This window comes from Ammospiza nelsoni, chromosome 30 (assembly GCF_027579445.1).
Source record: "Ammospiza nelsoni isolate bAmmNel1 chromosome 30, bAmmNel1.pri, whole genome shotgun sequence".
NCBI classification, from domain to species: Eukaryota; Metazoa; Chordata; class Aves; order Passeriformes; family Passerellidae; genus Ammospiza; species Ammospiza nelsoni.
Genome location: NC_080662.1, coordinates 144773 through 158536, shown reverse-complemented (window position 1 = coordinate 158536; position 13764 = coordinate 144773). Strand labels below are relative to the sequence as shown.

Sequence of the window (13764 nt, the reverse complement as noted above, 5' to 3'; positions counted from 1 at the left end):
TTGTGTTTAGGGGTGGTAAAGTGCATTTGCAAGTTCTGGTGTTGTTCTTGTTTTGTTTTTTATTATTTTTTAGGAGGAGTAGATCTTCCAGAGGCTCCCAGTTCTGTCAAGTATAACACTTTGTTCAGCAGATTCATCATGTTGTCACAAGAGGGATCTGCCTAGTGTCAAAGATGATGTTTGAGATTGAGGCTTCAGGCGAGTTAAGGGTTGTGACTAGGAGAGGGAGGGTGAGCAGGTATCCAGGTAGGAGTTATTGTGGGTGGGGGGAGATTTGAAGGCAGCAGGGTGAGAAAGGCTGTTGATTTGAGGACACATTCCCCCCCCCCCCTCCCTCCCCCGCCAAGAGACTTCTCAGAAGCCTAGCAGAGGTTTTCACATGTCTTAAAGCACACAAGGTGATCCACTGCACTCACAGGAATGCCATTTAACTTTGCCTTTCTCTAACCCAGGTGCCACCCCTAATGAAGGCCACAGCCTTGGAATCAGGATGAAGCTGGAGCCTGAAGGAGCCAGGCACACTCAGGAGTGGGCAAGTAGCTGCCTTGCTGGGATTAGGCCCACATAACTCTGAACTCACACTTTGGTTTTGGTTTTCTTTATTGTAGCTGACCAGAGGCTAACAGGTGATCATGGGGCCCTCCGAGGCAGACTCATTGCAGGTGCAACATGGATTCCCATCACCTATCATCCAAAAGATAAGTCGGGGGCCACAGCCTGGAGATGGGAGAGTAGCAGGTTGGGAATCCCTGGGACAGATTTAAAAATTGGCATGTATGTAAGCATGTCGCCTTATATTGTGTGTACTTACACTCTATGTGGACTTGCACTGTATGCATCAGCTTATATTGTGTGTACTTACACTGTACCACTTATGATCGCAGCTGCCCTGCCCTGGCACGTAGTCACAGTTAGGTAGAACAGTTATAACAACTTTACTGGTCATCTGTCTTTCGTGGGATTTTGGGTAGAAAATTTATCAGTCCAGAGTGGGGACAAGTCCTAGCTGTCAGCCACCTGTTGACCCTTCCTGTTGACTCACAGGTCCTCGTGGCTGCTGTTTTCCCCAGGATCTGCCATTTACCTCAAGGAGCGGCAGCCAGAAGATGTGTCAAAGCACCTTCTTCAGCATCTCAGGTAAGGGCCACAGTGAGCATGTAAGTGGAAGGAGTATGTGTGAGAGCACGTGGCTGTGTCTGTCTGCTCGTCTCTGTGTGTGTGAGCGCATGCTGACTGGATTTAACCTTGTGTGTGTGACTTTTGCTTTCCAGGTTTTGCAACTCCTTGTTAAATTTAGAATAAAAAATCCCCAGCTGCCTTCCACCCTGGCTGATTTTTTTTTTTGGTCCCGGCCAAGTAAAAACCCAGAAAAATACCACAAGATAGGCTAGAAAAGAACCAAAAAACCAATAAAAAAAACCCAATATGGGTGAGAATACCGAGAAAAAAACCCCCAAGATGGGCAAGAAAAAATGCAGAAAACACCCACAGAAAACCAAGGAAAAAACCCCAGGATGGGCAAGAAGAATCCCAGAAAAACAATGCTACATGGACCAGAAAAAACCCAGGAAAAACCAGAAAAAAAAACGGAAAAAAAAGGGAAAAAAATCCCAAGATGGGCAAGGAAAAAAAAACCCCCAAAAAAAACCACAAGATGGGCAAGGAGAAGATCCACAAAAAACCCAGAAAAATCACAGAAAAACCCCCAAGAAGGGCAAGAAAAAACGCAGAAAACACCCACAGAAAACCAAGGAAAAAACCCCAAGATGGGTGAGAAAACTCCCAGGAAAAAAAACCAAGATGGACCAGAAAAAACCCTTAAAAAACCAAGGGAAAAAAAAAAAAAAAAAAAAAAAACGGAAAAAAACCCAAGGATAGGCAAGAATACTCCAGAAAAAACCTCAGAAAAAATCCGCAAGATGGGCAAGAAAAAACCCAGAAAAAAACACAAAAAAAACCCCCCAAGATGGGCAAGAAGAAATCTGGAACAAACACCCCAAGACTGGCAAGTAAAAACGCCAAGATGGGCAAGAAAAAACTGACGTAAAACCGGCCGCAAAGCGCGACTGTTGTAAAAGGTGCCGTAAAGCGCGACTGTCGTAAAGACAGTCGTAAAGCGCGACTGTCGTAAAAGGTGCCGTAAAGCGCGACTGTCGTAAAACCGGCCGTAAAGCGCGACTGTCGTAAAAGGTGCCGTAAAGCGCGACTGTCGTAAAACCGGCCGTAAAGCGCGACTGTCGTAAAAGGTGCCGTAAAGCGCGACTGTCGTAAAAGGTGCCGTAAAGCGCGACTGTCGTAAAAGGTGCCGTAAAGCGCGACTGTCGTAAAAGGTGCCGTAAAGCGCGACTGTCGTAAAACCGGCCGTAAAGCGCGACTGTCGTAAAAGGTGCCGTAAAGCGCGACTGTCGTAAAACCGCCCGTAAAGCGCGACTGTCGTAAAAGGTGCCGTAAAGCACGACTGTCGTAAAAGGTGCCGTAAAGCGCGACTGTCGTAAAAGGTGCCGTAAAGCACGACTGTCGTAAAAGGTGCCGTAAAGCGCGACTGTCGTAAAACCGGCCGTAAAGCGCGACTGTCGTAAAAAGGTGCCGTAAAGCGCGACTGTCGTAAAAGGTGCCGTAAAGCGCGACTGTCGTAAAAGGTGCCGTAAAGCGCGACTGTCGTAAAAGGTGCCGTAAAGCGCGACTGTCGTAAAAGGTGCCGTAAAGCGCGACTGTCGTAAAACCGGCCGTAAAGCACGACTGTCGTAAAAGGTGCCGTAAAGCGCGACTGTCGTAAAAGGTGCCGTAAAGCGCGACTGTCGTGAAAGGTGCCGTAAAGCGCGACTGTCGTAAAACCGGCCGTAAAGCACGACTGTCGTAAAAGGTGCCGTAAAGCGCGACTGTCGTAAAACCGGCCGTAAAGCGCGACTGTCGTAAAAGGTGCCGTAAAGCGCGACTGTCGTAAAAGGCGCCGTAAAGCGCGACTGTCGTAAAAGGTGCCGTAAAGCGCGACTGTCGTAAAACCGGCCGTAAAGCGCGACTGTCGTAAAAGGTGCCGTAAAGCGCGACTGTCGTAAAAGGTGCCGTAAAGCGCGACTGTCGTAAAACCGGCCGTAAAGCGCGACTGTCGTAAAAGGTGCCGTAAAGCGCGACTGTCGTAAAACCGGCCGTAAAGCGCGACTGTCGTAAAAGGTGCCGTAAAGCGCGACTGTCGTAAAACCGGCCGTAAAGCACGACTGTCGTAAAAGGTGCCGTAAAGCGCGACTGTCGTAAAAGGTGCCGTAAAGCGCGACTGTCGTAAAAGGTGCCGTAAAGCACGACTGTCGTAAAACCGGCCGTAAAGCGCGACTGTCGTAAAAGGCGCCGTAAAGCGCGACTGTCGTAAAAGGTGCCGTAAAGCGCGACTGTCGTAAAAGGTGCCGTAAAGCGCGACTGTCGTAAAACCGGCCGTAAAGCACGACTGTCGTAAAAGGTGCCGTAAAGCGCGACTGTCGTAAAACCGGCCGTAAAGCGCGACTGTCGTAAAAGGTGCCGTAAAGCGCGACTGTCGTAAAAGGTGCCGTAAAGCACGACTGTCGTAAAACCGGCCGTAAAGCGCGACTGTCGTAAAAGGCGCCGTAAAGCGCGACTGTCGTAAAAGGTGCCGTAAAGCGCGACTGTCGTAAAAGGTGCCGTAAAGCGCGACTGTCGTAAAAGGTGCCGTAAAGCGCGACTGTCGTAAAACCGGCCGTAAAGCGCGACTGTCGTAAAAGGTGCCGTAAAGCGCGACTGTCGTAAAACCGGTCGTAAAGCGCGACTGTCGTAAAAGGCGCCGTAAAGCGCAACTGTCGTAAAAGGTGCCGTAAAGCGCGACTGTCGTAAAACCGGCCGTAAAGCGCGACTGTCGTAAAAGGTGCCGTAAAGCGCGACTGTCGTAAAAGGTGCCGTAAAGCGCGACTGTCGTAAAACCGGTCGTAAAGCGCGACTGTCGTAAAAGGCGCCGTAAAGCGCAACTGTCGTAAAAGGTGCCGTAAAGCGCGACTGTCGTAAAACCGGCCGTAAAGCGCGACTGTCGTAAAAGGTGCCGTAAAGCGCGACTGTCGTAAAAGGTGCCGTAAAGCGCGACTGTCGTAAAACCGGTCGTAAAGCGCGACTGTCGTAAAAGGCGCCGTAAAGCGCAACTGTCGTAAAAGGTGCCGTAAAGCGCAACTGTCGTAAAAGGTGCCGTAAAGCGCGACTGTCGTAAAACCGGCCGTAAAGCGCGACTGTCGTAAAAGGTGCCGTAAAGCGCGACTGTCGTAAAAGGTGCCGTAAAGCGCGACTGTCGTAAAACCGGTCGTAAAGCGCGACTGTCGTAAAAGGCGCCGTAAAGCGCAACTGTCGTAAAAGGTGCCGTAAAGCGCGACTGTCGTAAAACCGGCCGTAAAGCGCGACTGTCGTAAAACCGGCCGTAAAGCGCGACTGTCGTAAAAGGTGCCGTAAAGCGCGACTGTCGTAAAAGGTGCCGTAAAGCACGACTGTCGTAAAACCGGCCGTAAAGCGCGACTGTCGTAAAAGGCGCCGTAAAGCGCGACTGTCGTAAAAGGTGCCGTAAAGCGCGACTGTCGTAAAAGGTGCCGTAAAGCGCGACTGTCGTAAAAGGTGCCGTAAAGCGCGACTGTCGTAAAACCGGCCGTAAAGCGCGACTGTCGTAAAAGGTGCCGTAAAGCGCGACTGTCGTAAAAGGTGCCGTAAAGCGCGACTGTCGTAAAACCGGTCGTAAAGCGCGACTGTCGTAAAAGGCGCCGTAAAGCGCAACTGTCGTAAAAGGTGCCGTAAAGCGCGACTGTCGTAAAACCGGCCGTAAAGCGCGACTGTCGTAAAAGGTGCCGTAAAGCGCGACTGTCGTAAAAGGTGCCGTAAAGCGCGACTGTCGTAAAACCGGTCGTAAAGCGCGACTGTCGTAAAAGGCGCCGTAAAGCGCAACTGTCGTAAAAGGTGCCGTAAAGCGCGACTGTCGTAAAACCGGCCGTAAAGCGCGACTGTCGTAAAAGGTGCCGTAAAGCGCGACTGTCGTAAAACCGGCCGTAAAGCGCGACTGTCGTAAAAGGTGCCGTAAAGCGCGACTGTCGTAAAACCGGCCGTAAAGCACGACTGTCGTAAAAGGTGCCGTAAAGCGCGACTGTCGTAAAAGGTGCCGTAAAGCACGACTGTCGTAAAACCGGCCGTAAAGCGCGACTGTCGTAAAACCGGCCGTAAAGCGCGACTGTCGTAAAAGGCGCCGTAAAGCGCGACTGTCGTAAAAGGTGCCGTAAAGCGCGACTGTCGTAAAAGGTGCCGTAAAGCGCGACTGTCGTAAAACCGGCCGTAAAGCACGACTGTCGTAAAAGGTGCCGTAAAGCGCGACTGTCGTAAAACCGGCCGTAAAGCGCGACTGTCGTAAAAGGTGCCGTAAAGCGCGACTGTCGTAAAAGGTGCCGTAAAGCGCGACTGTCGTAAAAGGTGCCGTAAAGCGCGACTGTCGTAAAAGGTGCCGTAAAGCGCGACTGTCGTAAAAGGTGCCGTAAAGCGCGACTGTCGTAAAACCGGCCGTAAAGCGCGACTGTCGTAAAAGGTGCCGTAAAGCGCGACTGTCGTAAAAGGTGCCGTAAAGCGCGACTGTCGTAAAAGGTGCCGTAAAGCGCGACTGTCGTAAAAGGTGCCGTAAAGCGCGACTGTCGTAAAACCGGTCGTAAAGCGCGACTGTCGTAAAAGGCGCCGTAAAGCGCGACTGTCGTAAAACCGGCCGTAAAGCGCGACTGTCGTAAAAGGTGCCGTAAAGCGCGACTGTCGTAAAAGGTGCCGTAAAGCACGACTGTCGTAAAACCGGCCGTAAAGCGCGACTGTCGTAAAAGGCGCCGTAAAGCGCGACTGTCGTAAAAGGTGCCGTAAAGCGCGACTGTCGTAAAAGGTGCCGTAAAGCGCGACTGTCGTAAAACCGGCCGTAAAGCACGACTGTCGTAAAAGGTGCCGTAAAGCGCGACTGTCGTAAAACCGGCCGTAAAGCGCGACTGTCGTAAAAGGTGCCGTAAAGCACGACTGTCGTAAAAGGTGCCGTAAAGCGCGACTGTCGTAAAAGGTGCCGTAAAGCGCGACTGTCGTAAAAGGTGCCGTAAAGCGCGACTGTCGTAAAAGGTGCCGTAAAGCGCGACTGTCGTAAAAGGTGCCGTAAAGCGCGACTGTCGTAAAAGGCGCCGTAAAGCGCGACTGTCGTAAAAGGTGCCGTAAAGCGCGACTGCCGTAAAAGGTGCCGTAAAGCGCGACTGTCGTAAAAGGTGCCGTAAAGCGCGACTGTCGTAAAACCGGCCGTAAAGCGCGACTGTCGTAAAAGGTGCCGTAAAGCGCGACTGTCGTAAAAGGTGCCGTAAAGCGCGACTGTCGTAAAACCGGTCGTAAAGCGCGACTGTCGTAAAAGGCGCCGTAAAGCGCAACTGTCGTAAAAGGTGCCGTAAAGCGCGACTGTCGTAAAACCGGCCGTAAAGCGCGACTGTCGTAAAAGGTGCCGTAAAGCACGACTGTCGTAAAAGGTGCCGTAAAGCGCGACTGTCGTAAAAGGTGCCGTAAAGCGCGACTGTCGTAAAAGGTGCCGTAAAGCGCGACTGTCGTAAAAGGTGCCGTAAAGCGCGACTGTCGTAAAAGGTGTCGTAAAGCGCGACTGTCGTAAAAGGTGCCGTAAAGCGCGACTGTCGTAAAAGGTGTCGTAAAGCGCGACTGTCGTAAAAGGTGCCGTAAAGCGCGACTGTCGTAAAAGGTGCCGTAAAGCGCGACTGTCGTAAAAGGTGCCGTAAAGCGCGACTGTCGTAAAAGGTGCCGTAAAGCGCGACTGTCGTAAAAGGTGCCGTAAAGCGCGACTGTCGTAAAACCGGCCGTAAAGCGCGACTGTCGTAAAAGGTGCCGTAAAGCGCGACTGTCGTAAAACCGGCCGTAAAGCACGACTGTCGTAAAAGGTGCCGTAAAGCGCGACTGTCGTAAAAGGTGCCGTAAAGCGCGACTGTCGTAAAAGGTGCCGTAAAGCGCGACTGTCGTAAAAGGTGCCGTAAAGCGCGACTGTCGTAAAACCGGCCGTAAAGCACGACTGTCGTAAAAGGTGCCGTAAAGCGCGACTGTCGTAAAACCGGCCGTAAAGCGCGACTGTCGTAAAAGGCGCCGTAAAGCGCGACTGTCGTAAAAGGTGCCGTAAAGCGCGACTGTCGTAAAACCGGCCGTAAAGCGCGACTGTCGTAAAAGGTGCCGTAAAGCACGACTGTCGTAAAAGGTGCCGTAAAGCGCGACTGTCGTAAAAGGTGCCGTAAAGCGCGACTGTCGTAAAAGGTGCCGTAAAGCGCGACTGTCGTAAAAGGTGCCGTAAAGCGCGACTGTCGTAAAAGGTGTCGTAAAGCGCGACTGTCGTAAAAGGTGCCGTAAAGCGCGACTGTCGTAAAAGGTGTCGTAAAGCGCGACTGTCGTAAAAGGTGCCGTAAAGCGCGACTGTCGTAAAAGGTGCCGTAAAGCGCGACTGTCGTAAAAGGTGCCGTAAAGCGCGACTGTCGTAAAAGGTGCCGTAAAGCGCGACTGTCGTAAAAGGTGCCGTAAAGCGCGACTGTCGTAAAACCGGCCGTAAAGCGCGACTGTCGTAAAAGGTGCCGTAAAGCGCGACTGTCGTAAAACCGGCCGTAAAGCACGACTGTCGTAAAAGGTGCCGTAAAGCGCGACTGTCGTAAAAGGTGCCGTAAAGCGCGACTGTCGTAAAAGGTGCCGTAAAGCGCGACTGTCGTAAAAGGTGCCGTAAAGCGCGACTGTCGTAAAACCGGCCGTAAAGCACGACTGTCGTAAAAGGTGCCGTAAAGCGCGACTGTCGTAAAACCGGCCGTAAAGCGCGACTGTCGTAAAAGGTGCCGTAAAGCGCGACTGTCGTAAAAGGTGCCGTAAAGCACGACTGTCGTAAAACCGGCCGTAAAGCGCGACTGTCGTAAAAGGCGCCGTAAAGCGCGACTGTCGTAAAAGGTGCCGTAAAGCGCGACTGTCGTAAAAGGTGCCGTAAAGCGCGACTGTCGTAAAACCGGCCGTAAAGCGCGACTGTCGTAAAAGGTGCCGTAAAGCGCGACTGTCGTAAAAGGTGCCGTAAAGCGCGACTGTCGTAAAACCGGTCGTAAAGCGCGACTGTCGTAAAAGGCGCCGTAAAGCGCAACTGTCGTAAAAGGTGCCGTAAAGCGCGACTGTCGTAAAACCGGCCGTAAAGCGCGACTGTCGTAAAAGGCCCTAGGTAGGTTCTAGATACAGTTCTAGGTCTAGTTCTAGGTCTAGTTCTAGGTGCGTTCTAGGTATGTTCTAGATGTAGTTCCGTACACTGAATATGGTCTGGGTGTGGTCTAGATTACGTTATAGGTGCGTTCTAGACTGCGTTCTAGACTGCGTTCTAGGCATGTTCTGGGTTACACTCTAAGTTTGTCCTGGAGCGCGTTCTAGGTACGTTCTAGATTGTGTTCCAGGCGCGTTCTAGAGCGCGTTCTAGGTACGTTCTAGATTGCGTTCTAGGTGTGTTCTAGAGCACGTTCTGGATTGCGTTCTAGGTGCGTCCTAGATTGCGTTCTAGGTGAGTTCTAGATTGCGTTCTAGGTGTGTTCTAGAGCGCTTTCTGGATTGCGTTCTAGGTGTGTTCTAGAGCGCGTTCTGGATTGTGTTATAGCTATGTTCTAGATTCTGTTCTAGGTGGGCGCTAGATTGTGTTCTAGGCACGTTCTACACTCTAAATTGCGTTCTATATTGCTTTGTATTGGGCTCTAGATTTGCGTTCTAGGTGCGTTCTAGACATGTTCTAGACTCTACGAATCTTTGTAGATTGTGTTCTAGATGTGTTCTGGGTTCCGTTCTAGATACAGTTCTAGGTACGCTCCAGAATGTTATGTTCTGTATATGTACTAGATATGTATTAAGTATGCTTCCGGATACGGTTCTAGGTATGGCTCTATGTTATATAGAATTATGTATAATATATATTCATAATATATAATACATACAATATATAATTCTATATAATCTATATAATACTATATATAAAGTATATATTCTATTTACAAATATTAATTAGTTTCACTCCAAGTATGAATTGAATTTGGCTGCTCAGTCATGCAACAAGCCGGTCCTTCATCTGAATGGATGTGCTTGCTTGAATGCTTGCCAGTGCCTGATGGCTGGAAGGCAAATGAAACTTTCCCTCACAAAACTGTGCAGTGGTATCATGGGTTGACTGGCAAAAAATAATGTATTTTCCTATGCCCGTTTGAGTTACTGATGATTATTTTCAGATTCAGAATAGAAGCATAAATTGTCAAAGCAAAATACCAGGTGAGAATTCTCTGAGGAAGAAGGAAAAGCCAGGCGTTTTTATAATCCCTAAAAGTTTGTGTTTTGAAGAATCCAAACATAAACTTAACTCTTGAGCATTTATGTTTATACAATTCATTGTACTCACAGGAAATAACATTAGGAATTGATTACTGCTGGTATCACCCCCTTCATAGCTGTGTGGACTAAGTTGATTCCAGTCATGTACAGAACTTGTGGCATTTTACTTCTTCAATTGTAATTGTTGTCCCAACCTCAATTTGAACCTGAAATGTCACCAGACTATCCTTTTTAGGTTAAAATAGAAAATAAAATATTGGAGCCTTTTGACTTCAGTAGTCTAACTCTGCTGAGTTTTCAGGATCCATCTGTAAATTAGTTTGGCTTTCAGCTTCCACTGTCCATAACATGTTCACTGTTCATAATTTTAACTTCAGACAGGGAACTGATGTTCAGGCAAAAATGGATGGTTTAACACATAGCTCTAGATATAGCTCTAGATATAGCTCTAGATATATAGAATTAGATATAATATATATTAATAATATATAATATATAAAATATATAATTATATATAACAATAGATATAATATTATCTATAAAGTATATATTCTATATAAGATATATTTCTATGAATACTATATATTTATATACATATTTTCAACTGCTTCTCAGATGAAAATGATTCAAGAACACTCCTCTTTCCAGACCAGTGACAAAATTGGATTTTCAGCAGAACAAAACACATGTGAGCTCTCAGGTGGGGAGCTCCTGAGTCCTGAGCCCCCAGCTGATTCCAGTGCTGCCTTCTGTCTAATCCCAGCCTGTGTTGGCAACCTGCCCTCCCATTTCAGCAGAAATTCAGAGAGGTGAGCTGGAATCACTGGGCACAGCACAGTGGCTGGAGCTCATCAGCCTGTTCCATACAGAAACCAGCTCTAGCAGAGTTATTCTGCTCCTGTGGTGTGCTCAGCTGGGCTGAGGTGAATCAGTCTGTTTGAATGGATTGCCTGGGAGCATCATGCAGTAATAGTCTCAAAGTGCATTGTCACCATATCCTTACCTGCTCAAGGAAAATTCCCTGGAGCTTTGAGTGCTAAGAACATGGAGTGCATGGAGGAATGGTTTCCTTCAGGCTCTCTGGTTTCCCAATATGTTTTTGGTGGCGACTGGTTCATGGAGAGGATGAGAAACAAGTATGATGTTCTATAGAAGAAGGTTTATTAGTTCTGTTGGTCTCTGACTATATTTCTGTTATTAATCTGTTTTAGTTAGTAATTGGACAGGTCACCTGTGCATAGGACTGGGAGTTGTTATAACTCCTCTAGGTGAGGCTGTAGCATGTTTCTTCAATCCTTGGCATAGAGAGGAGTCAATACCATGTTATTTAATGGAGGCTGAAGAGTGTTTGTGCTCCTAAAGTATTTGAGACAAGGAAGATCCTGTCCATAGTGATTTGATAAAGGACAGGGATCCTACCCTTTCTGTCTGTCAGTGCTGACTCACATGTGTTTGTTATTTGCACCATACCACTGCCTGTGTAGCTCTTAAGACCCCCTTAGGCATCCAGACACAGTCTGTATCTCAAACAGCCTAAAAATTCAATGATGGGATGAATTCTTTTGGAGACTATTTTTCTCTTATTAGGTTCCTATCTCAAGTGAACAAACTGCTTGATTTACAGCACTGTTGTTTGAGAGGTTCCCTTGTGTAGCTGAAGATTCGTGTAATTGCTACTTTGCAGCAAATAAAAAACATTTCTCTGGTTCAAACTGCAATTTGACTATTTCTGCTGTGTAGAGCCCATTATCAGAGCCTTGATGAGGCGCAGAACAGATTTGGATGAAAATGATGAGATTTGGATGAAATGGCCCTCCATCAGGGCAGGCTACAAAGATCCTCCTCTTTGAGGTATTGGCCCTTTTGATGCATAAAATGCATGAAAATTTGCTTGAAAAGTGCAAGTTGATGAGTAAAAGAGAATTCACAGTAATTGTAGTGAAATGAAAAAAGAAAACAAGGCAAAAGCATTGGAAAGAATATGTTTAATTGCATGTAATTACTTGATGTGGGTTTCAGTCAGGGAAAAAAGGAGAAAGGAACATGCTAAATAGCGCTGGTGTGGCAATTACTCTTTGATGATTTTCTCAAATGACTGAACTTTGTGTATTATTAAAAAAAATAAAGATACAGCAACAACAAAAACAAACAAAAAAAAAAACCCAACCAGGAAAACCACACACACTACTTTATGTTGTAAGAACTTTGCTGTATCAGTCAAAATGCTCTGCCACGTCTTTCACCTCATGATTTTTGCATGTATAGACAAAATAAACTTTGTTTCCTGGTAATGCTGTGTCAACATGCTAGGTGGGATGCAAGTTTAATAGTTTTAACTATCAGGGTGTGAGTTAAAACATTGCCTGGGTTATCTGATAGCCTAAGCACTTTGAGATGGAGCTTCTCAGTTGAACAATTTTTTGACATGCCACGTTTGCTGACAAACAAATCTGAACAAGTTGCAGTCTGGTGAAATAAAAATACAAGAGAAGCAGAAATAGAGGTCCAATAGAGGTGGGACAAGGTTCCTAGCACTAATTCAAATGGTTTTGTCTCTAAACAAGTAATCAGACTGTGGTGGTGTTTGAGGGTCCCCAGGACAAGGGAAGAAATGACATCTGATAATACCTCATCTTCCCTGAGGAGGCTTCCAGTAAGGAAAGGACAAATGCGGGAGTCTGGGGCTTCCCTTCTGGGAAATTGAAAATCGAGGAAGAAAACTAGATAGGGACAAAGAAAACTGATGCTATCCTTCTGATAACAGAACTGAAGTCATAAATGAATTTAGGACTGGTTCTCAGCATCTTTTAGGATTCTGTCAATGCACCTGTGACTGAGACTGGCAGTGATTTTCCCAGGTACAAAAGTACAACTTCATTTCAATGTGAAGGATTAGTCAAGGTCCAGCGGTATTTTGCTTGGGAAAAAATTCTGCCTGCTATATCTGCACCAGAACAGGCTTATTGGTGGAATTCTTTTCTGCAGATGTGGCAATTTTTGGGGGGGCTGTTTTTGGTCCTAATCTGGATTATTTCTTCTGGTTTTTGTGATAACTTTCACAGATAGGCAGGTAACTGGTAGTATTCTCCCAGTCTAAGTAGGTTTCTAGGAAAATGGAGTAGTAATAAAAAAGTAGGCATAGCAAGCTAAAGAAAGAAAAGACCTGTGCTGCATCTTTGTAGCCTTTTTTTTATTTCACTGTGATGGAACACCACTCAGCTGAGTAGGGAAATATTGTCCAGTTCAGACTGTAATTGAGTAGAATCTGACTTATTTGGGGCTGAACACAAAAGTGAGGATAAATCAAGGAATTAACAAGACCGAGAGAACAGACTCTACTTTCCAAATCCCAGAGTGCCAGTGCTGGAAAGTTTATTGTAATGGAATTTCAAGCCAGGATTTCCAGGCTCAGGAGGTTTAGTTATTTTGGATGCATTTCAGATCAGCAGTGCCTGCTTGGCATGCTGTCTGCTCCTGTTGCAGCATTTAGTTTTGTGACAGGTTCTGTGTGAGAAACAAGAATGGCCCATATCAGCACACCTTGGCAGCTTTATTTCAGCTGTAGCATTTTCAAGGAGAAGTTCCACAGCTGTTATTCCTTGTAACCCTGGGCCGGTGTCTTTGCTTGAAATGGTTGAAAAGGACGTGCAAACTGAAGGCTCTTCCCCATAGAAAGGTGTCAGCTCAGCTGCTCTCGCTCCCAACGTGTGCAGAGTTACAAACACAGAGCCCTGGGGCAGCAATGCCATCAGCTGGCAGTTCAGCAGTTATAATTTACCACAGGGGATGGAATGGTTTTTTTGTGAGGGTTATCTTAGCAAGGCGCTCACTGGGGGACCCATCTGTTTCTGCTCATGTGCTTCCAAGGGTGACGTTTGCTAGCAGGGCCAAAAACCCCCCGGGAAACTGCATGTGAGCACAGTTCTCAGGCGTAACCCATTGTAACTACATTTCCTCCTGTCTGTGATCTGCAGAACTCATCTGATAGGGAGTTTCTTTCCCAGTACTTTGGGTGAGTAGACTCACTAAATCCTGCTTCCTCTGTTTCTGCACTAGGGTTCATCCAGCACTGAGTACTGTGGGAATGTGTAAAATCAGAGGGGTTTGGGAAAGCTGCAAAAGGCAGGCCTCAGAGACAGCAGAACTGTGATCAGAGCTGAGCAGCAGCCATGAGATTGGTCAGCAGAAAAACTATTTAAACTGTGGAAAAGCAAGGACAAATAGAACAATGGTCTGTGTATTAACACTTGCCTAGAATGACTCCCTAAGCTACAGAAAGTTTATCTAGCAAGATATTAGGAAGTTCTAGGCTTAATACTGGAGCTCTGTGCATTGTGTTTAAGGCTCACAAGCAGGTATTGTATTTGAAATAAGCAAGCATTGTTTAACCAAAGGTACCTGTGC

At 47.2% G+C, this 13764-nt stretch overlaps 1 long non-coding RNA gene across 1 annotated transcript; it reads left to right on the top strand.

Annotated features, from left to right (window-relative positions):
- The first annotated feature begins 464 nt into the window (after nucleotides 1–464).
- Nucleotides 465–1341, top strand: LOC132085463 (uncharacterized). The gene is made up of 2 exons (XR_009420222.1): nucleotides 465–1137; nucleotides 1272–1341. It is a non-coding gene; the product is annotated as an uncharacterized LOC132085463 (long non-coding RNA).
- The last annotated feature ends 12423 nt before the right edge of the window (nucleotides 1342–13764 follow it).